This window comes from Sturnira hondurensis, unplaced genomic scaffold (assembly GCF_014824575.4).
Source record: "Sturnira hondurensis isolate 20B ecotype Veracruz unplaced genomic scaffold, ASM1482457v3 Scaffold0000167, whole genome shotgun sequence".
Lineage (NCBI taxonomy): Eukaryota > Metazoa > Chordata > Mammalia > Chiroptera > Phyllostomidae > Sturnira > Sturnira hondurensis.
The window spans coordinates 7,323,340-7,344,376 of record NW_028072798.1 but is presented as its reverse complement, the minus strand read 5'-3'; the positions used below and the strand labels follow the sequence as shown (position 1 = coordinate 7,344,376).

The following is a 21,037-nucleotide window of genomic DNA, read 5'->3' as shown; positions in this document are numbered from 1 at the left end:
AGTTCTTTCTCAGTGGAAAGAAAGGAGCTGTATAAATTCACTAATAGTTTTTTTTTTTTTTAATGAGGTTTTGTTCAGTGGGTGGAGGTGCCCAGCTGGCACAGTACTTGGAGATCATGTTCATGCTACACACGTGACCACATAGGCTGTGGCAGCACGGTGAATGTGGCAATCTCAGGTCACAGTATCCAAATAACCTGTGGGGCTTGTGGCCATTTTTTTGGAATTATAGGGTGGACTGTAACAACAGGGCAGGGAGTGGCACCTTCCCCAGGGGCACCTGGCGGGGCCAGAGTAGCAGCTCTGAGGAGGCACTTTGCTAAGCCCCTGATGTCCAGGACAATAGGCCGTCACCGTTCATAAAGCCAGTCCCCTCCAGCCCTGGAAAGCGGCGTCACTCTGTGCCTGGCCCCCTGGCCTCTGGCAGGACCTGACTCACTGCTGTCAGGCATGTGACCTCCCTGGGAGCAGCCAGGGTGATTAGAGTCACCCTCTTGGGGCTGGCAGTCGGCACTGTCCCCGTCCACTGTCCCGGTCCACTGTCCCTCCTCTATGGGACTGAATGAAGGAGCGAAGGGCTCGCACTCTGGGCCAGGCTGGAGCCCTTGCAACACGCGGACCGTGCAGCCGGGCCCTGAGGATGAGTTTTGTAACGTGCAAGGCGGGTGACTGGGAGATGGCCCATGGCGTGTTGCTATTTCTAAGCCGTAATTATTTAATGAGCCCAAACCTGTTTATTGATTAAAAATCTAGCTTCAGACAGGAAACTAAGAACCACACATGGGGGTGGAAACATAAGACAGTAAGTAACTCATTCCTAACTAATATGGTAGAGACCTAAGTATTGTAGGATTACAGACGGGGAAGAAGGTAGTACAGACTAAAGTAGTCAGGATGGCTTCAGAGAGGTGGTGACATCAGCCAGACCCCAGAGAGCAGGGCCTGCCGGGTGAGGGTGAGGGCAGAGACCGGAGGGCCAGCGGGCCTGGACTCCCAGCGGCCTGGGGCAGGGACCACTCACTGAAGTGCAAACCAGGACCTCATTAGTGCACAAACGAAACCATGGGAGGCGTGGCAAGGGCCAGTGGCCACTGTCTCGGGAGCTCAGAGGCTGGCAGACACTGTCATGCTTTTTGGAGCAGATGCCCCTGACACTTTGCTGTTGCAGGTGTGCTTTCCTCACTGAGGGGGGCCGCTCACAGCTCGGAACTGCCCTCATCACACCTGTTCTCTGGGGGCAAAGGGGTATTCCCACCCTGTCCCCACCCCCACGCCCTCACCTGGCCCTACCGGAGTCCTGAGCCTGCCTGTACAGCCAGTTTCTGAAGGGTCAGCAGTGTTCCGTGTCAGTGATTAAACACAGCCTCTGTAAGCTAACAACATGTTATGTTAGCAAGCAGAGGTAGTGAAGACTGAAAACGTGTCCCTCCCTAGAGCACTGCATTTCCCTATGATGTCTGCTCTGCAGGCCCGTTGGCCAGCCGTGCGGGTACAGTCGAGATGCTGTGAGAGTCTGCGCTTGGCGATCGCACGTTAGCCTCGAGCCATCGATCGCAGTGGGGCCAGTTGCACCGCGCAAGTCGGCAGAGCTGTGCATCAGGGCTCCCCCCGCCTCCCGGGGAGCCGGTTGTAGAACACCGTCCAGCACCGCGCTGTCTGCGTGGCCACTCCAGACAGGGAAGAGTCCTGGCATGACCTAGTCCAGGTCCCAGGGACACCCTGAGGGTGGTTCTGTCACCTGAAGAAAGGGGGACCCGCCTGGTCCACCAGGACACCAGTAATCACGGGGCGTGTCCAGCAGTGGACAGTCAGAGCCTGTGTGGGTGTCAGCAGAGCACGGCTCTGGGCCATGAGTAGCCGGGAGGGGAAGGGCAAGGTACTGAAGGACTCGTCCTTGTCCTTGGCCTCAGTCTAGTGGGAGAGAAGCCTGTACCCCTGTGATAGCAGCAGCAAGTCCCGTGGGAGTGCGGGGACACAGGCAGTGACTGTGCCCTGCCCCGGGTGGTTCCAAGTGCGCTCCAAGGCTACAAAGGAGCCTTGTCCATCCCGTCGGGAGGGATGCTCGCTCTCAGCAGCCTCCCCAATGGGGCTTTCATAGAATGTCGTTTTCTGTGTGTTTAGTCCCTGCTGACAGGACAGGGGGCAGTAGAGAGGTGAGCAGGTGTGAGCCGGACAAGTCAAGGGCCCTTCCCCGCCTGCTCCTCCCACCACGCACGCTGTCCACCACTCGGCCGCATGGCAGTGACCGCAGAGGAGTGAGTGGGCATGTCCACCCACAAGGAGGCATGGTGGCACATTGGCACCTGTGTGTTGGGACCATTAGAAGTTGAGCCACCAGGAGGAAATTGGGGGATTTGGGGGTTTTTTGGAAGTGGTTCGAGTGAGGGGACTTCTGAGCAGCCTCTGTAGGCCTCAGCATTTCACAGGAGTGCCTGACTCCAGGGCAGGAGACTAGACTGTTTGCAGACCAGAAAGAGCCCATCACGGGTTCGAACAATGCTCTTTGCCCGCACTGTGGGAGAGGCATTGCAGTGAGACGCGTCCGCGGGGTCCCAGCAGCTGTCTTGATGTGCGCACCGCCGGCTCCCGGCACACGCATTGCAGGCACAAAGGCGTCACGGCCTCAGGAGCTGGCGGTCCAGAACCTGTGTGCCTGCTGGGTTGTGCAAACGCCAACTCCCAGCTGCACGAAAACCCAAGTCTGTGAAGATGTGATTGGGAGGCAGCGCTGCGGAGACGGTAGGCGTGGGTCCCGAACAGGAGAACCTGTGTGTTGGGCCAATTGGAAAGTCTCATTTAATATGACTAACCCTGTACTCGGGGCTACAGAAATGACGAGTGTCTAGATAGTCCTTTTGGGGGGTTTCAGTCAGTATTTAAAACACGTTACGAAGGGCTCAGCTGTGGCCTCACCAAGGGAATAGAGGTGTGTGTTGGATGCAGACCAGTTGCCCGCAGGTTCGGTCAGCGGGCCTGTGGCTTTGATCTCCCTGCTATCCCAGGAATGCAGACAGCTCAGGGTCGCCTGCCGCCAGCCGACAAAGGCAGCGTGTTCAAAGACGCCGGCTAGAAATGGGACACAGTACAGTTTGAAATACTCATGCAGCCACGTTCTCAGGGAGAGTTCCGGGGGCATTCCTGGGGGCAGGGGCAGGCGCAGCGCTGCGAGCACACGGCTCACCAGGCCTTTAGCAGCAACTCTGAGGCACGGTCACTGGAAGCAGGTGGTGGACCTCTGCAGTGGCCTAGACACAGAGCAGAAACAAGAAGTGACCGCCACAGGCCTGGACCCCCTCAGACAGACGCACCGTGACCTGCAGGGCCCCGCCCAGCCCAGCAGAGCCAGTTTCTACCTCCACATCCCCTGCATGCTCGCCCCAGCTCACCTCCAGGCTTCCTGTCTGTCTGCTGGGCTCCCAGCTACAGCCTGGGATTTGACTGCCTTCCTTCATTCGCTCCGTCAACAGCTTGGCCTCTGGCCCTGCAAGAGTCTCCGGTTCTGCCATGGAGTGTGCTGTGACCTGAGCAGCCTGCATGGGCCCTGTCCACGTGTGGCTGGTTGGGGTCTCTCCTGCCTGCACCTCCAGACTCCCCGACCCGCTGGGCCCAGCTCCTCCCTGGGCCTCAGCGGCGTGCAGACTGTCCAGATAAGTAACAGAGGAAACGGAGAGATTCCCTCCTCCCTTCCTTTGTCAGCACCATTCACGTATCTTCTAGTTAAACTTGCAAAAACTTTTTCTTAGTGTCTTGGCAACTCTTCCCGCATCGATGAGGGTGATTAAACCCTTTCCTCCAGCCCCAGTGCAAGGCTGACAGGGACACAGGAAGGAGCCAGGGGAGGCATCCCAGGCCAAGGGGGCGCGGAAGCCGCCCTCACCTCTGCCCTGCCCATCAACCTTTCTGCGCAGCAGCTCCCTGGGGGAGGGGGCGCAGGTCACAGTCAAGTTTCCACCTTGCTGAGGGCTGCGTCTCGTTCTAGCACCTTTCTGACCTCTTACTGCCAGGCTTCGAGCTGGTTCATGGGCCACCCAGCTTTCCCGTTGGGTTCGCATTTCTGTCTCCTGCCAACTCCAACCTGCCGTGCCGGAGGCACGCGCTCCGCCCGGTGATGGACACCCGGGCAGGGCGGCGTTTGCAACGCACATTTGTCTGTGTTCCCAGGCCCAGTTCTGATGACAGTGGTGAATCTGATTAGTAATTCTTCCCCGTGGGGCAGCTACTTTGCATGCCAGCCTCTGTTTGAATTGTCCCAAGTTACAAACTGATGGAATTCAAATTCACTTTTGCTCCTATGGTAAATACTTGGAAAAGAAATCTTTATTTAAATCAGTCGGCACCAAATAGGTTCATTTGGAGCATGTAGAATTATTTTCCATGTTTTCTACATTTTTTCCCTGTAGCTATGAACCTTGAAAATCTAAGTGGACACTCTTTCAGCCAAGTTGCTCGTTGCCTGCATCTTTCTGTGATTGTCTTTCCGAGCGAATTCAGACTTGGTCCATGGAGGCAGGAGTTGTATGCCTTCCTGGGCTTTGTCCCGACGTCCGTGTGTTGGGGGAAATCCCCTCAAACCCGCAGGTGTCGATGCTGTCGGTGCGCATGTCCATCTGGTCCAGCCGGTGTGGCGACCGGATGAGCTGCTGGACGCGGCATTGAGCTGCTGAGGACGAAGGAGACCCAGGGGATGAAAAGGAAGTCTGCCCGAAGCCACAGACAGGATGACCCTGAGAAGGGATGTGGGGGCCGTTCCACGGAGGACCGTCTTGAGAGATTTGTCTGAACATTGAGGGGCTTCCTTCTCAGTACTAGGGTGGGTTCGTTGTTGGGGGTAGCCAATATTCATATAGAAAAGAAAGACTGAAGTGTAAAATGTATATCTAGTTTTCAGAAAATCTGCTTTTAAACTAACTCTGATAGCTTCTTACTGGAACCAGCAGCCAGCCTCCCCTTGCTGTGAGCAAGTGAGGCCAACAGGGCTGTGAGCTGGGGGGAGGAGGCGGGGCAGCAAATGGCAGAGCTGAGGCCAGGATGACCCAAGTCCCCTCGGGCTCTCATTCCTCTCCCCGCCACACATGGCGCACAAGGCAGAGACCCTCAGGTGCCCCTGGATGGTTCTAAGTCTGGTCCCTCCTCATGCTGCAGACTGTATGCCCACCCCTGCCCGCAGGTGCTCCCGTCACCTGTCCCTGCACTCAGCCTGGTGCTCAGCTGTCATTCTGCCGCCTCAACCCCTTCCTGAAGGGCTTCCCTTGCTCTGCCACAGGTCATCATCTTTGCTCTTAGTGACTTTCCACTTACTGTGCCCCATGCTCGACCCCCACTCCGTCCTCACCCCCCTTACACTAGTCTAGCCTTTCTTTTTTTTGACCAGAGGACTGTTACTGACTGGGTTGGCCAAAAAGGTCGTTTAGCTTTTTTCCTGTAAGATGGTTCCAGTAGCACTTAGTTGTCTTGAACCTCATTTAAAACAATTCTGTTAGATTCTATTGTGACAGGTGTCATATCAACATGTATTTTTAAAAAAAGTTAATCAAAATTGGTAAATTTTTGTGTAGCCATTTTAATATTAACGATGAAAGAGGATATGCAACATTTTTGTGTTATATTATTTCAAGAAAGGTAAAAATGCAACTGAAATGCAAAACAAGCTTTGTGCACTGTGTGGAGAAGGTGCTGGGACTGATCAAACTTGTCAAAGGTGGTTTGCAAAGTTTCATGCTGGAGACTTCTCGCTGGGCGGGGCTCCACGGTCAGGTGGACCAGCTGGAGCAGGTAGCAATCATTCAGGACATTAATTGAGAGCAATCAATGTTCTTCTGCACAAGAAACAGCCGACATACTCAAAATATCCAAGTCAGTAGTTATAAATGAACATGAAAAATGTGTCTTTTATTTTACAGAAAATAAACCAAACAAACTTTTTGATCAACCCAGTACTGATTTACTTAATGTTTCAAGTTGGCTGTTTATCGTCATCTCTCTCCACCCCCCACCCCCCACCCCCATCACTGGATCGAGCTTATTCCAGGAATCTCTGTCTCGAGCTCACACGAGTCTCACCCGTGCACACAGGGCTTTGCCTCTGGCCGCACTCACTGACGTTTCCTGAAGGAACGGACTCATCGCATTACAGTGGTTTCATCTTCCTACACTATGTGTTCACCCAGGTTTATAGCATCGAGGTGCCATAGCCTAGTGTCCTGAATGACAGTGGGTACAAAAATTGCCGGGAGACTGGCCACCTGGCTGACCCGCCCATGTGAGAAGCAGATGGAGGCAAACCAACCACTGGGAGCCAGAGCACAAAGGCATTTTAGCAATTTTGCACCCAGAGGATTCCTTGAATTACTGATTGACTGATGGCCCACTCCACTCTGCAGGGGACAGAGCAGCTCTGCCCACGGTGATGTTGTTGGAAATGCGGGACTCTGAAAGTGACACACGCAGCCACCAGCAGAGAGCTCCCCTTGGTTTCTCTGCATTGGGAGTAGTGCCTGGACAACAGCTTTGCATTTTCTGGGAACCCAGGAATTCCAGGACTATTCGGTTGAGCAGCCTGAAGGACTGGCTCCCAGCCTCTGCGCTCGCACTCTCTCTCTCCCTCCCTCACTCCCCCCCCCCTCTCTCTCTCTCTCTCTCTCTCTCTCTCTCTCTCTCTCGCACACGCAGGTTGGCTCATTTCTGCTGTTCTGTCTCCGAGCTGTTCCCTGTGCTGTCCATTCCATCCGCCCATCCACTGGGCTGCTTACTTTGCTTCATGCTTTCCCAGCTCCAAACTCTCCTCTTTGTCTTGTCTCCCATGTACTTGCTGCGACTTTCTCCTTCCCATCCACTGCAAGTATGTCCACAAGTGCCGGTTGGACATTTGGCGGTGGCCCCCTGATGATTTTGTGATGATCCCACACTGTGGCCATCTGCGTGCTGGTGTGTGTCACTGGTCTTTTCTTGTTCGGGCTGACACCTGCCAGGTTTGTGGCACGTACAGAGATACCTCTATTTCATCCTGGACACTGGGGTACTATCAGCCCCTGGGGCCTATTTACACCCACGTTAGCAGGTTTGGGGGGACACCAAGGGGTGGGAGTGCGGAATCCCTGCTGCACTCCACTGGTGACCTGGAAAGAGGGAGGGCGCCTCATTCCTGCTGTGCAAAGGTGGTGTCCAGGCCCCCCACCAGGCTTCCGCCACCCAACTCTGGCTGGGAGGTGGGTGCCTTGTCACATGGGGCAGGGGCTCCTTAGCACTGGAGGCTGGTGGAAGTTCCAGCTCCCCAGCCAGCCTGCCCGGATGCCGTCCAGGGGTGGGGGAACTGCCATAGGCCTCCCCACTGGGGCTCTGCAGGCGGGGCGCGGGGTCGGACCGCAGGTTTCCCTGTGATGTGGGGTTGGGGCAGGGCAGTTAGTGTCTGAGGGTCCTCTGACTTGTACAAAGGCCCTTCGCCTGGTCCTTCAGCCAAAGAGAGCTGGTTTTTCATGGGCCTTGTGTTTTGTGTGCAGCCCGTCAGCGTTTGCCAGCAACCAGAGCACCCACCCAGTCTGGGATGTGTGACGACATGCATGCGAATGCCAGGAACCTGCCCGCCACGCCCTTCCTCCCTCCCCGCAGCCCAAGGGGGCCCCGCCTCCTTCTGCCCGCCCTCCAGTCCTCTCCTGTCCCGGAGGTGACAGAGCAGGAGCAAGGGCACCACTGCCTCTCGCCCCGGAAGTGGAAGGCTGGAAGGGCTGTTCTAACGTCCACCTTGGACAAGGCGGCTGGAACAGGGGAGAAGGTTTTGTGTTAACACGTTTGAAGTTGTAATTTCAACTCTTACAATGGCTCTTTTCCTCTGATCTGTTTTCCAAAATTGACTCACCCTCCACTCATTTTGATTTTTGATTTTTTTGTTATCTGCCTATAGGAAGGTTCATGCCCTTTCCCCCCTGAGAGCGCTGTTGCTTCTGGCTTTAGACGGGGCGTTTTTCTAGCTGGTCGTCCACACTGGCTGGGTCGTTCTGAGTAGTGGTCAGCTGGACGCACTTTAATCGCCTGACGAGACACGCCACCCAGCTTGGCCCTCCCTGGACGCACGATGCTCTTTCCAACTTTCAACCCGAAAGCATCCGGCTCAGTCATTCTCAATGGCTCCTGAGTCACTGTATAAAGTGGACTCGGGAACACTCCACCGTTCACATCGGCAAACAGGAGGTTCAGCCACCCTCACCTCCTCTTTGGGCTGGTTCCGCCCATTTGGCTTCATGGCCTGAGTTTCTCTGGCCAAGCGGAGAGCGGCTCGGCACGGGCCCCGAGGTCAGTGGGCCCTCCGTGCCCATGGCGGGTGGTGGGGCAGCTGGGAGGGAGGTGGTGGTCGAGGGGGGGGCGGGAGGATCGTTGAGTGGTGATGTCTGACCCGGGGCAGGTGGCGGCGCAGTGCCCTCACGCTTTGCTCCCGACCCAGTGGGTCCGCACACGCCTCCGCTCAGCCGCCAGCAGAGAGCCCGCCTTGGGTCCTCTGCATTGCTCTTCCAGCAACAGAGGGGCTGCCGAGCGCTCTCACCAGGTGTGTGGTTAAACCTGAGAATCTCTCCAATTTGGGGGAGGCTCTGTTTTCTTTCTTTTTCTTTTTTTTAACCTTCAGCTGAAATTATTTCTATACACAGTGGTGCCATGGGGCCGGGGAAGAATGAAAAATCGTTTGTTTGACTCTGGAAACACAAAAGCCCTGCCTCCCTCGCTGGCCAGGTCAGAGTTTGCCCAGTAGGCTCTGCTCACTGCAGGGACAGTTTCTGAGCAGGTGCTGACGGCAAACAGCTGTGGGTCAGTTTTGATTGACATTCGGTTTGCGTTTTAAAATCTGATTAGCATTTGTAAAATCTGGGAACGTTAAGCTTAGTCACGAGATAATAAGACGATGAGAACTGAGTGCTGTTTCCAGATCTTCCTCTTTGCCGGCAAACACGGCGGAGAGGGAGGGTAGGGAGTGAGGAAGGTGCGGACTTTCAAGGCTGGAGCCCGTTATACAGTTAGCGGTGAATATTCATATTAGCAAATTAACATTCATATTAAAATATAAATGTTAAATCGGAGGCATTCGCTGGCACTAAATGCAGTAAAATACCAGGTGAGGGTGCCAGACCAGCCTGGAGAGTGCGGTGGCCGAGGCGTCTCCTCAGACCAACCTAGGGGTCGTTTCCCCAGGTCTCGGACCTGTGAGATATACTCTGTATTTATATAGAAAGATAGACAAAGGGTTGATAAACAAACACTTTTGATCCCCTTTGAATGTATACACTTACTGGTATGAAGATGAAAACGCATCTAACCTCTCTAACTGCACCTGAGAAAAATTTAAACTTTTAAAATAAATCTTCCAGCCTGATACACTTAGAATTGAGAAGGGAAAGTGAACTCAAGAGTCTGAACTTGTTTTTCAAACAGGCAACGACCTGAAACCAAAATTAAACACAAGTGTCTTTTAGACTTGAGGTCACAATCACTGGATGATCATTATTACTGTTTATGTATGCTAATGATATGCAAGTCTTGTCACCACAGTGGAAACAGTCCCCGATTAAATGCCTTCCGGGTGAATTTAGGTCAAAAGAAGGGGAGAGAAAATACACTAAACCAAATCTCTCCAAGAGGCAGGGGTCTGAGCCGGACAGCACCGGAACTAACAATAACCCCACTACCGGCCCCAGGCCGTTGGGCCTCACGAGTTCCGGCCGATGGGAACTGTGCCTGCGAAACTCCATGAACTCATCCATGTGCTGTGCCGGGTGCTGGCTTTGTAAGAAGGAGTAAGACACAGCCTGACACCCCAGAGGAGCTCACATCTAACAATCTGATGGGGGAGAGAGCACGAATAGACAGTTAGGATGCGGTATGTGTCCCAGTCACCAAATGCTGTGTAACAAACTGCCCCAAACTCAGTGGCTTCGAATGATCACTCCGTTATGCCTGTGGACTCTGTGGCTGGCGAATCCAAACAGGGCCCACGGGAGAGGCTAGACTCTGCTCCTGGATATCTGGCTCTTGGTGGGAGGATGCGGAGCTGGAGGCTGCAGTCAGCTGCCAGTGGGTTTACTCCTCACTCTGGCGGGTGGTGTTAGCTGGGACGTCCATGGTGTGGCCAGCGGGGGCCCCGTCCACGTAGTCTGGGCTTCCCTGGGGCACGGCAACCTCGGGAGGCTGGATTTCTTAGCTGGTTGTTTCAGGCTCCCAAATGAAGTGTCCCAGCTCAGGGGGACAGAGGTGCTCTGTCTTTGATGCCCTGGCCAGGAAGGTCAAGTGGTGTTTCTGCCACACTCTCTTCGTTATAAGCAAGTGAGCAGCCCTCTCAGAACAAAGGGGGAATTTGATTCGACGTCTTGATGGGGCAGCGCTGTGTTCTGAAAGCCCATGGGGCAGAGGGGTACTGTTACAGCTATTTGGGAAATGTGGTCTGGTGCGGGGCGGTAAATCAAAATATATCTTTGAAAATCCTCCTTATAAACCGTGCACCCGCAGTCCTCTGACTCTCCGATGTGGGCGGGACTTAGTGATCCGTGGGAAACGATGCTCCGTGACTTTTGAGGTGACTCGTGGATGACTAGTGACCAACCTTAACCAGTCCTCTGCCACATGGGACCATTCAGAGAATGACTGGGGCTAATGACCTGGAAGAGCTGAGGCCAGGGCCCGGCCCTAGGTTGGGTGCAGTAATTCACCTGCCCCTCCCCAAAGTCAGCCCCAGCCTCGCCCTGGGTGTATTAAAAATGCAGATCCAGACCCCGCACCACACCCAGGCCTAAGAATCTGCATTGTCACACCACCTCGAGGTGGTGCGTGCGAGGGCCCGCTGGCGTGTCGGTAGCTCTGCTGCCGGGGACAGAGTCACCCACCTGCCCTGGTGCTGGCACCTCCCAGGAGAGTTCGCGCCTGGCAAATTTAGATGGCAGTTCTGAACCACAGTAGCTAAGAAAAGAAACAGAAAACCACCTTTCCTGGTCATTACAAATGACTTTCTTATTTCTGTGTTCTATTTTTAACCCAAAGTACTCTTTGAATAAAAATAAGACTTAAAAAAGAGTAAATTAGTTCCTGTAATTTCCTTTCAGTACTTTGAACATCTCCCCGTCTGCAGCACTCGTTAATCGAGTCCCAAGGAAGATCAGTCATTTTTCACTAATGACTTCTTTACCGGCCCCTCATCTGATTAGATGGGGAATGAAGTCCCCTTTGAAAAGCCTGGGTCCCCCACCTCCCTGCCTGCTCATCTCTCCAGGGGGGACCACGAAGGTCAGGGTGGCAGAGGAAGCTGAGTTGACCAGTGAGTCAAGGTTCCCCTGTGATGCTGGCTGCTCGATTTGTGTGACAACTTCCCCAGCTCAGCTCTCACCTGGGCAAAGGGCTGGAGAGAGATCAGGAGCCCACAGCCTCCTCAGCAGGCAGGAAGCCGCCGCTCTGTTTCTGCTCACGGGGGGAGTTGTCCACCGTTCAGCCTTGCCCTGGCCTGGCCTCCAGGCTGGACTGTGTTGTGTCAGTGACATTAGTAACCTGACCTGTGACAGGGACCTTCATTCTGAAACAAGGTGCTAGAAAATCTCTGTGTTTACGACTTTGGGTAGATCGCAAAGTAGGGCCACAAAGGACACCGTCTCAGAGACAGAAGCCCTATAACAGCAACACACCCTGTGGCCCAGGGACAGACGAGTCCTCCTTTCAATTCACACATGTCCCTTGTTTGTCCCGATTCTTTACAAAGGGGGCAGGAGGGGGTCTGCACACAGTCAGCATAATGACCGTGATTGTTGACAAGGACAAGAGGGCATTTCATTCTGCTCCTGAGCAACCAGAGACGAGTCTGTGCCGCTCTGTGACCCGTGCCCCAGGACTCCCACTTCGCCCCTCCCCTGGTGCAGGGCCCTCGGCTTGGTCCCTGGGCAGAGACGGAAGAGAGGAAGAGAAAGCAGGTCTTCCCCGATATTTGGGATTTCACTACAGCTGTCTGGGGATGAAACGGCCTGCTATGTATAATAAAACTTTCTGAATCAGACAGCCCACTCTGTCATTGACTGGCCTGTGAATTCCTTACTATAGAACTTGGCACACAGAACTTAATTACAAATATTTGGTAACACTTACTGAATGCCTTCTATGTGAGCAGTAAATATACAAATGTCAGGCTAATATTATTACCACTGTTCTGCTGTGGTTTTCTTGTCGAAGTGAGGCACAATTTTACACGTCCCTTCCTGGCTCAGAACTTCTTAAGTTTTTCTCTTTTCTTTCCATTCTTAGTTCTTCCCTCCCCTCCCCTCTGCGCCCAGATTCATCCCAACTCCAAGTTGGGCTAGAAACACTCTTTAGAAGGCATTCCTTTGCCTTTTTCTCAAGGTAACTCGGGACCAAGCTGGTGTTCTCAGGGCCATTGCACCATGTATGTGAGAGTTCACACAGCCCATGTGGGCACAAGCCCGGGCCCTCTCCACCCAGGCTGATGACCGTGATCACTGGTCATCGTCCTCCTGCTCATGGCTAGCCACTGTCATTAGCCGGGGGCCAGCTGTATCAGCCAGCTCCTTTACAGAATACAGATCTCCACGTCCACAGAGAACCTTCATGGCAATGCCTACATTAAATGGCCAGGCGCTCCAGTGTGGCCAGGCTGACACGTGCAGCTAGCCATCACACCAGTCATGCCTGGAACCAGGGCAAGGTGCCCACATGTGGTTCGAGCCCTTACCTTTGGACTCAGGAGCCCTGAGACTTGAACAGGGGAGGAGCAGGGGGAGGGGTGGACGTGGCCAGTTGCGGGAGGAAGCAGTCCACTAAGCAGCGCCTGCCCGAAAGGTCACAGTCACAGTCACAGTCCTACAGAGAGGTTTCTCTGGGTTTCTGCAAGTCTGCTGAGTAGTGCTAAGAAGCCAATTAATGGTTTTTGTAATTTCTCTATAATTACCAAGCTAGAATCTGTTTGAAACCCGCATAGCTAGGCGTGCAGTGTCCAGATGTTCGACGCTGGGACAGTGGAAACTTTGGAAAGTAAAGGATCTGCACTGAAGACTCACTGCCCCACGGATTTCACAGACGAAGCCTGGGACCTCGGAGGAGAGATCACAGTTAGCAATTCTGGTAGACGTTGCACGGAGAGTTTTCTAGAGCTTAAAATCGTGGATGCTATAAACCAGGTTTTGTTTCCTGAACAAGCTATGGACTGTCATATTTGTTTGAAAATATATGCAAGATCCATGCAGGTCAAGGCCCCTGTTAACCTTCACACTCTCTTCCAAAGTAAAGACAAATGTAATAATGCACAGAAAGTTCCAGGCCCACCCGGGAGGGTGCAAGAACCTGTCCCGGTCCCACTCATGGGCTTTACTATCTGACCAGGTGAAGCTTAGGCAGCCCCCAGCAAGATGCCTTCCGGGGGCCCCTGAAAGCGTGGGGTATGATCGAAGTGCAGCTGGATTATTTAACCCGTGCCAGCCTCCTAGGAGACACGTGCCTGGCACAGTCATGAGGTTAGCGTGGCAACAGCTTGGTCAGCAAACATGTTCCCGAGAAGCTGAGTGGCCTTGGTAAAGCCACTAGCTTTCCACTTTGTCACCTGCAGAATGGGGAGTGAATGGCTGCCTCTCCAGCTGGCTGTCAGGGTGACACAAAAGGACATGAGAGCCACAGGCCTGCCCTTGGCACTGAAGCCCTGACGCTCAGCATCCAGCCCTTCCAAAGCCACATGTCTGTTGCCATGGCAACCACCAGGTTGATAATCACTCAGACTGCCACATTTAGCAAATAAAAATTCAGACCCCCAGTTAAATTTGAATTTCACATAAACAGTGAACAAATTTTTAGTATGCGTGTATCCCAGACATCGCAGGACTCATGCTTTAGAATATCTTTCATTTAGTTTTTGCACGAGAGAGGCTTGTGCTAAAAAGTCATTTGTAGTTGACCTAGTGTTCAGATTTCACTGTGTGCCCCATCGCTCCGTCGGCAGCTCAAGAGGGACAGCGTACCGCCCTCTGGACACACTGGCAAGAAGTCGCACTGGAACCGACGGGCGTTGGGAGAGTCTCAGAGTTGCCTGCTGACCTCACTGGTCGCAAGTCTGAGAGATGAGCGAACAATTTATACATTGCCCTCGGCAACTAAAAGCTGCTCTAGCAAAGAAGTCAGTCTTGTTTTAGAAGGAACAAAATTTAATATCCTGTGGACTCCTGGGCTGAGGGAGGGAAGCCGGGTCTCGTGTGAAGAGGAAATGGTTTTAAAAACACAGTCCCGGGCAGTTTCTCCTTCACATTTCTCACCCCCAGAATTATTCTGGGGGTTGTTTATGGCTTAGCTTCTTACTGTTTTATCCTTTTCAAAACCACAATGTATGTCTTTCTCAGTGAGTCATGAACTTGAACTATGAAAACAAGTCATTATATTTTGATGAGGGGAAGGTGAGAAAAGACATAAATAGATGGAAATTTAGAGCCAGTATTTATCTTAAGTAGATTTTAGAAATTTATTAATGTTGCTTTTAAAATTTAAAAAAAATGAGTGGGCATGAAGACTCTGTCGTTGTCAACTGGTTTTTGACTGGTATGGATCTCTGTGAATGTTCTAGAATGCAGCTGAGACTCAGGCCACCTCCCAGGTGGTAGAATGACAAGCATCTGCTGTCATTTGTGCAAGCCGTGCAAGCCCTGGACAGCAGGGCGGGCAGGTACCGCCGGCCGGGCACCAACATTGGAGCCCCACCACCGCCCCTGAGGTGGGATTGTCCCCGTGACAGACTGGGGGGAGATGCCGCTCCCTCGGGCCACCCTGCTGGAAAGGGAGGGGCAAGGTCAGGGCCGCCTGTGTTACTGGTGCGCCTCAGGGCCCAGGGAGACACAGACAGGGTTTTGCAGCAAAGAAAGGAAGGAGTTCAGGAAGTGGCCAGGCCTGGAGACACAGGGGAGTGACGCTCGGAGACCGGGCTGCCCCCACCCCCCAAGGCTTCCAGGGGAAGGGTCATGTGGGGAAAGGTCGCTCACTACCCATGGGACTAAAGGTGTGAGGGTCCTGGTTAGGGCTGTGGTCCCTGCTGACCGGTCTGTGCTAGGGCAGGGGTCTGGTATCAGCCACGGCATTGCTCCCTCTGGTTTGCAGGCTTTTCTGCCCCAACACCCTCCGGGGGCCAAGGTGTTGGCTCTGGTTGGATGGGACTCGGTCTGCGTGGTTAGCAGCCCCGAGCTTTGTGGTCTGGTGCCAACCAGAGCCTCGTGGTCGGGTGGCTCAGTGATGAAAGGAACGGTCCCACGGGGAGAAGGAGGTCAGCGTGTGGGCTGAGGCCTATTGGAATCAAAAGGAAGGAAAGGAGGGAATGTTACGTTGAGGAAATGCAGTTTCTGCGTGGCTCCGTGTGGGCGGCCCGAGCGTGGGAGCTCTCCTGGGGGGCAGTGGGAACAGTGGGGGCTCTGGAGGACGTCTTGCTTCTTCATCACGGAGCAAAGGGAGAGCAGAAGGTGTGCATGACTGTTACACTCTGGGAACTCCAGGCCTTTTCATCACTTCAGGGACTGGCATGGGAACGCCAAGTATTTTCGAATTGAATTTTAATCTTCATCTCTCTCCGAAATTAAAAAAATGGAAATCCGCGCATGGCCCCGGTCTGCACTCCACTGAGATTCCGTCTGCCTGTCTCCTGTCGCTCCCGGAGAAGCGAGCAGCGGTGCAGCAGGACAAGTGTTGGGGGTGCGCCCTGGACTCCAGACCCTTCTCCACCACAGAGGGCGTGTGTCTCCTTCCACATTCTTATTAGAAAACATTTTAGAACTCACCAGCAGGGCACTTCTCTGTCTGCGCTACGCTGTCTGGAAGCCCTTCTCAGACCCAGGCCCCGGACGCTCACCATGAACAGACCCAGTCCCTCCTCTGGTAGGGTCGGGGGAGTGTTTCTGACAGGTCGGATGTAAAGAAAGCATGCCCTGCCTCACGCTGGACTTGCCGTGACCTCTGAAGAGGCCACTCCTGTGCCCTGTGGAAGGTCAGCCTGACCCCTAGTGGCCACCCAGCACCCACCTCCTCTGCCATGCTGGGTTCGCGCACGTGGGTAGTTCACAGCTGTGTCCCTGGCTAGAAGTCCTCAGTTTCCTGCAGTATCCACCCACGCTCCTGCAACAGTGCCAGGCCCCCATGGGCGTCGGTCGGTGTTTGGTGGGTAAGAACATTGATGAACCCAGGACTGGATAATCTGATGGCATTGGTGTCACGGAGCTTCCCTGCTGGAGGGCAGCTGTGAGAAGCTAACCAGTTGGGGCCCCAGGTAGTAGAGGGGGGGGTGCTGGGCCCCAGGCCCTCCTCTCCCTCCCCCACCTGAGTGGACGGAAGGCAGGGTGCACGGTGCCCCTGGCTTTTACACTCAGCACTCAGGACAACTGAGTTTCCGAATGAATGTCTTGCCTCTGAAGCTTGACCCCGTGATTGGAAATGGGGCGGTGATAGGAGGCTCGATAGGAGGTCGCTGTTCCGCTCCTGGCGTCGCTCACCCCAGCCCACATGTAAATGCCTGTCACACTTGCCCCGCCTGCTCTCAGTCCACCTCTGTCTCCAGTCGGTGCCCCAATGTGCTTTCTGTCTGCGAGGACATGAGTGGGAAGGGGCAGCTCCGTCCAGGTGCATGTCATCATGGACCCTTGTGGCCTTGACCTGCCATCTCTGGGGAAAGGTCAGTGTAGCAGCCTCCGTTCTCTGAGGTTTGAGCTCTGAGAACCCACCAGGTCGAGTCCATGGCCCCTCACCTTGCCCATGCAAAGCCGGCCAGGGGACAGACACCCGGAGGGCTGGGAGGGGACCGTGACGGGGGTGGGGCAGCACGGTCCCATGATCCCAGCTCCTAGCGGATCAGTCTGCATAAGGGATGGGCTGGACAGCTTCTCACACTTCCCTTCTCTGCTGCCCCCTCCAGAGCCTTGTGAGACGCTGCTCCCCGATTGTCCCTTGGCACCTCGACAGCAGGGACACACTGTCCATGGGCCCCCTCGCCTCAGTGTTGTCAGGTGACCTGGACATGTGAGCAGGGAAGCTTGGAAGGCTCTGGATGGGGTGACGTGTGGCAGGTACCCGTGTGTGGCTCCAGTGGGGTGTCACAGAAAGAAAGCCCTGGAACCCGGTTACGGTCAGAAGGCACAGGCCATTGAACAACTAGAAACTGTTCGGGATAAAATACAAGCAAGTGCCCATGTGCGTCAGGCACACCCAGTGTCAGGAGGATTGTGTCTGTGTCCTCAGAGCTAAGATTGCATGAAAACCCGGGCACGTTTCACACCTGCAAAGATGGGCACCGTGTGGTCGGGAAGACAGACGTGGGGAAGGGGAAGCGGTGACGAGCGTGGTCCTCGGACGTGGCTGGGCCTGGGCTGGGGGCGAGGGCGAAGCCAACTCCAGCCAACTCGGGGTGCGCACTGGCCCCACAGCGGACCTTCGAGGTGGGCGGGGGCCAGTAGGCAGCTGGTGTCCACCAGGAACCCAGATTCTGCGTCCAGAGCTGGGACAGGAAAGATGCTCGTGGTTCTTGAACTCCATGCCTATCTCCATGGCTCCCTGACCCTGACCCTGACCCTGGCTCCTGTGTGCTGGAGTTGGCTGGGAGCCAGAGCTGCCACTAATTACTCGGTCTCATGTTTTCATTCCAGTTTCTGTGCAGGGCCAGGTGCCAGGTGGGCCCCTGTGGCGGAGCTGTGGGGTGCAGCCCAGGTGCGAGGATGGACGGGGCAGAGGCCCACTCCTCCGCCCGCAATGCCGGAGAGAAAACGACAGCCAAGAGCTAGAAATGTCCTTCCTTTTGCATGTTGGAGGGGCTTTTTTGAGGATGAGTCTTAATTGTTCACGTAAATAATTATCAGGGAAAAGTTACGTTATAAAAAGCCATTACAAGTACATAATTATGTATACTTAATGTGAGAGATCACGTGGAATCACACGTGACCGTAGAATGGTTAAGATTAGGTAACGGTAATTATGAAAGCGCCGTTCTCCTCGGTCGCCTCTCCCTCGGCTGGCCGTCGCTGACGCGTGTGCACCGGCGGGGCTCTGATCAGCGGTCGGGTGCCCAGGCCTTTCCCCAGGAAGTGGCCCCCGCCCCCACTCGCTCTCCTGGGCGCCTCTGCCAGGCGGGCCGAGGAGAGGAGGGAAGCGGCAGTGCCACCAGGCCGGGAGGGACTCGGCCGAAGGTTCGGTGGGGAAGGAGGGCCTGCCGGGCCACGAGAGGCCTCGGCTGTGGTTTGGGCACTCACAGGGGTTCCCCCAGGGGTGTGCGGGCTCCTGGGGTCCAGACCAGCCTGACACGGTCTGTGTCTGTGGGAACGTCCAGTCCCAGGACAGGGCGGGTTCGGGGGTGACAAGCAGCAGCTGCCAGGTGTGGACACCCAGGGCTGTGTCCTCCCATCTCTCCCAGCTGCTCTCCGTCCCTTAGTCATCTCCCTTGTCCTCCCTGCTGTGCCAGCAGCAGTGGTGGCCCCGGTCCTGGAACACATGGGACAGGTTTCGTACTGAATCCTCACAGCGAACCTTCTAGCCTCAATCTGCCTGTCATCTCCTCCTTTCGTCCCCAGAGGTCCCCCTCCACCCACATGGTTTTTATGTCTCTGTAACCTTGGAGAGCTCCTGGGCTTGGGTGTCCCCCTGTCTGGGGTCAAGTCCAGCTGCCCGCTGCCCAGCTGTGGGAGCTCGGCAGCCACCCCGCCTCCGTGTGCCCCCATCCTCACCTGTGGACTGGGGGCAGCGGCAGCCGCCCTCCCGGGATGGTCCCCTAGTAGATGGCTAACCTAGTAGATGCCTGGCATTGCTGGTTGCCTCCTCTGCCACCGCCGCCACCACAAACGCCAGCGGACGCCCCTCTGCCATCTTCCCCTCGTCCCCTGGTGTGTTTCCTGTTGCACAACAGCAGCCACGACCAAGACAAGTCCCGGCACAGACCCTGGTCCTTAGAGCCCCCGGGGGTGGTCCCTCCATCGCCCCAAATCATAGGCAGCAGATTGGGATTTTGCACTGAAGGTCACTCCTCAGGCCACACGCCCTCCCTGGCCTTGACCTGCCCTAACTGGAAGTTGTCCCCAAGGGTCCCCACATGGAGTTTGTACCACAGGCAGCAGCAGCTGGCCAGAGCCAGGTGTTGGGGGACGGAGATGTTACTGCTGCTGCTGGTCTCGGCCTCCCCACCCTCAAGGAGCAGCAGCAAGAAGTAAGATGGCATCTGACAAACTGAGCGTTTAAACTTGGGACAAAAGTTCCAAGATTGCTGTGTTTTATTGCAGAAATCCTGGCCACAGATCCTGTCTGTTATGAGGGACTCACTGGACACCTCCGGGGAAAATCGCATTCCTCAGCCCTAGGGGTTCTGGAATTGGTGTGCAGGCTGGGCTGGGCTGGGGCTGGAGGAGGCGGAGGGACCTGATAAAGTAGGTGTGTGGGCTTCCAGTGGGCCGGTTTCCTCGCTGAACATTGCCAGATAAGAGGCTGGGCGGGACCCAGGGGACACGCCTCCTTTTGAAACACTGAGCTGTGGCTCCCAGGCCCGAAGAGAGGCCACTGCTCCCTGGCTTGGGCCCTGAGCATGTGCTCCAACCCCTGCTTTGCACAAACCCTGCCATGTCTGTCTAGATTTGCTCTGGGGCCAGAATAAAGGGGCAGGGCCAGGGGGCGGGCGCGGGGCCCAAAACGCAGGGCATCGCCTGTCTGCCATCACAGTCACAGGGGAATGTTCGTGAAGACAGGGACGGACGCTGAGAGGTGGCTCAGGCCAGGACCTGGGTGACCTGTGAACCTGCACAGCCTGTGGGTGTCACCTCACTCAGCCAGTGAGATGAGGAAGCAGAGAGGGGCCCTGGGACCGGGGGTCAGGGCTGGGCCACTGCAGCATCCCAGCAGGTCCCAGAGACCCCTGGGCCTGCTGTCACCGTGCGTCTCGCTCCAAGAGACAGAGAAGAGGCTGGAGAGTCCTGATCCAAGGCAGTGTGTGCTCTTGGTTGGGGTGGGGTGGTGAGCAGGGCAGGACGACCCCCAGCCCCCTGCCTGGCTCAGGGAACTAGGTCCTTTCACTGTAGGCCAAACACCGGAATGTGCCCACAGGCAGGCTGGGGAGAGTGGAGCGGTGGCCCTGGGCCTCTGCCCAGTCCCTGGGGCCATCGTCCATCCTGTGGGGACCCAGTGCCCACTCACCCCACAAGAGGCCAATGGCAGGCAGACTGCCCCGTTTCATCCCACCCCAGGCTCCTGGACCCGCAGGGCCCAGAGGGTCACTGCTGGCCCCACAAAGGTCAACAGTCACGGATGATCACAGAGGGAAGGTGTGGAGCTGCCCGAACTCTCCGGGGAGTGAGACAGCGGCCTCCCCGCTCCAGGGAGCTGTTCTTCTCCCCTTTGCCCCTCCCCTTTCCCTTTCATGGACCTAAGGATCCCCAGGACCCCGCCCCCCCAGGGTGACTCAGCCTCAGGGCGGCAATCTTTTTGGCTCCCCATATAATCACAGCGCACAGTAGGGCCTGGAGCATGGGGTCAGCACAGGCTCTGAAACTGGGCTTCTCTGTATCTGGCAGCCTCTGATCTTGAAGTGGTCGTATCCTGCCACTTTCCAAAGTGGCCCTCCTGGGCGGAGACCTGCCAAGGCACAGGTGTGCCCCAGCCTCCCAAACATTGATCTTTGTTCCTTCACTCACCGCGTCTGGGTCTCACCGAGGCCACCACCTGTGGGACAGCTGATGTGGGGCTTAGCATCTTCTCAGCTCCAAGGAGCAGGCAGGCCCTGTTCTTGTCAAGTGCGGGCCGCACTTTGGTTTGTTTGAATCACACCGGTAGCTACCGAATGCCTGTATTTGTTGGGAACTTACTATGTGACCTGCACAGAGCACCTACTATGCATTATGCACTTCAGTTCTCACAGAGCTCATTGAGGCAAACCCGTTCTGAAGACTGGGACACTGGGCACTTCAAGGTTCACTTGTCCAAGGTCCCACAGCGCTCACTGCTTGGAAACAACTATAATGCCTTCTAGAGAGTTCCGGCACTCCAGTCTGGAAGCACCAGTCTCGAGCCTCGAGGGGAAAGT

The 21,037-nt window shown here is 55.3% G+C and overlaps 1 protein-coding gene across 1 annotated transcript in view; it reads left to right on the top strand.

Moving 5' to 3' along the window:
• Positions 1-21,037, top strand: part of AGPAT4 (1-acylglycerol-3-phosphate O-acyltransferase 4) — an 85,241-nt gene that overhangs the window by 43,531 nt on the left and 20,673 nt on the right. The gene's annotated exons all lie outside the window — the stretch shown is intronic.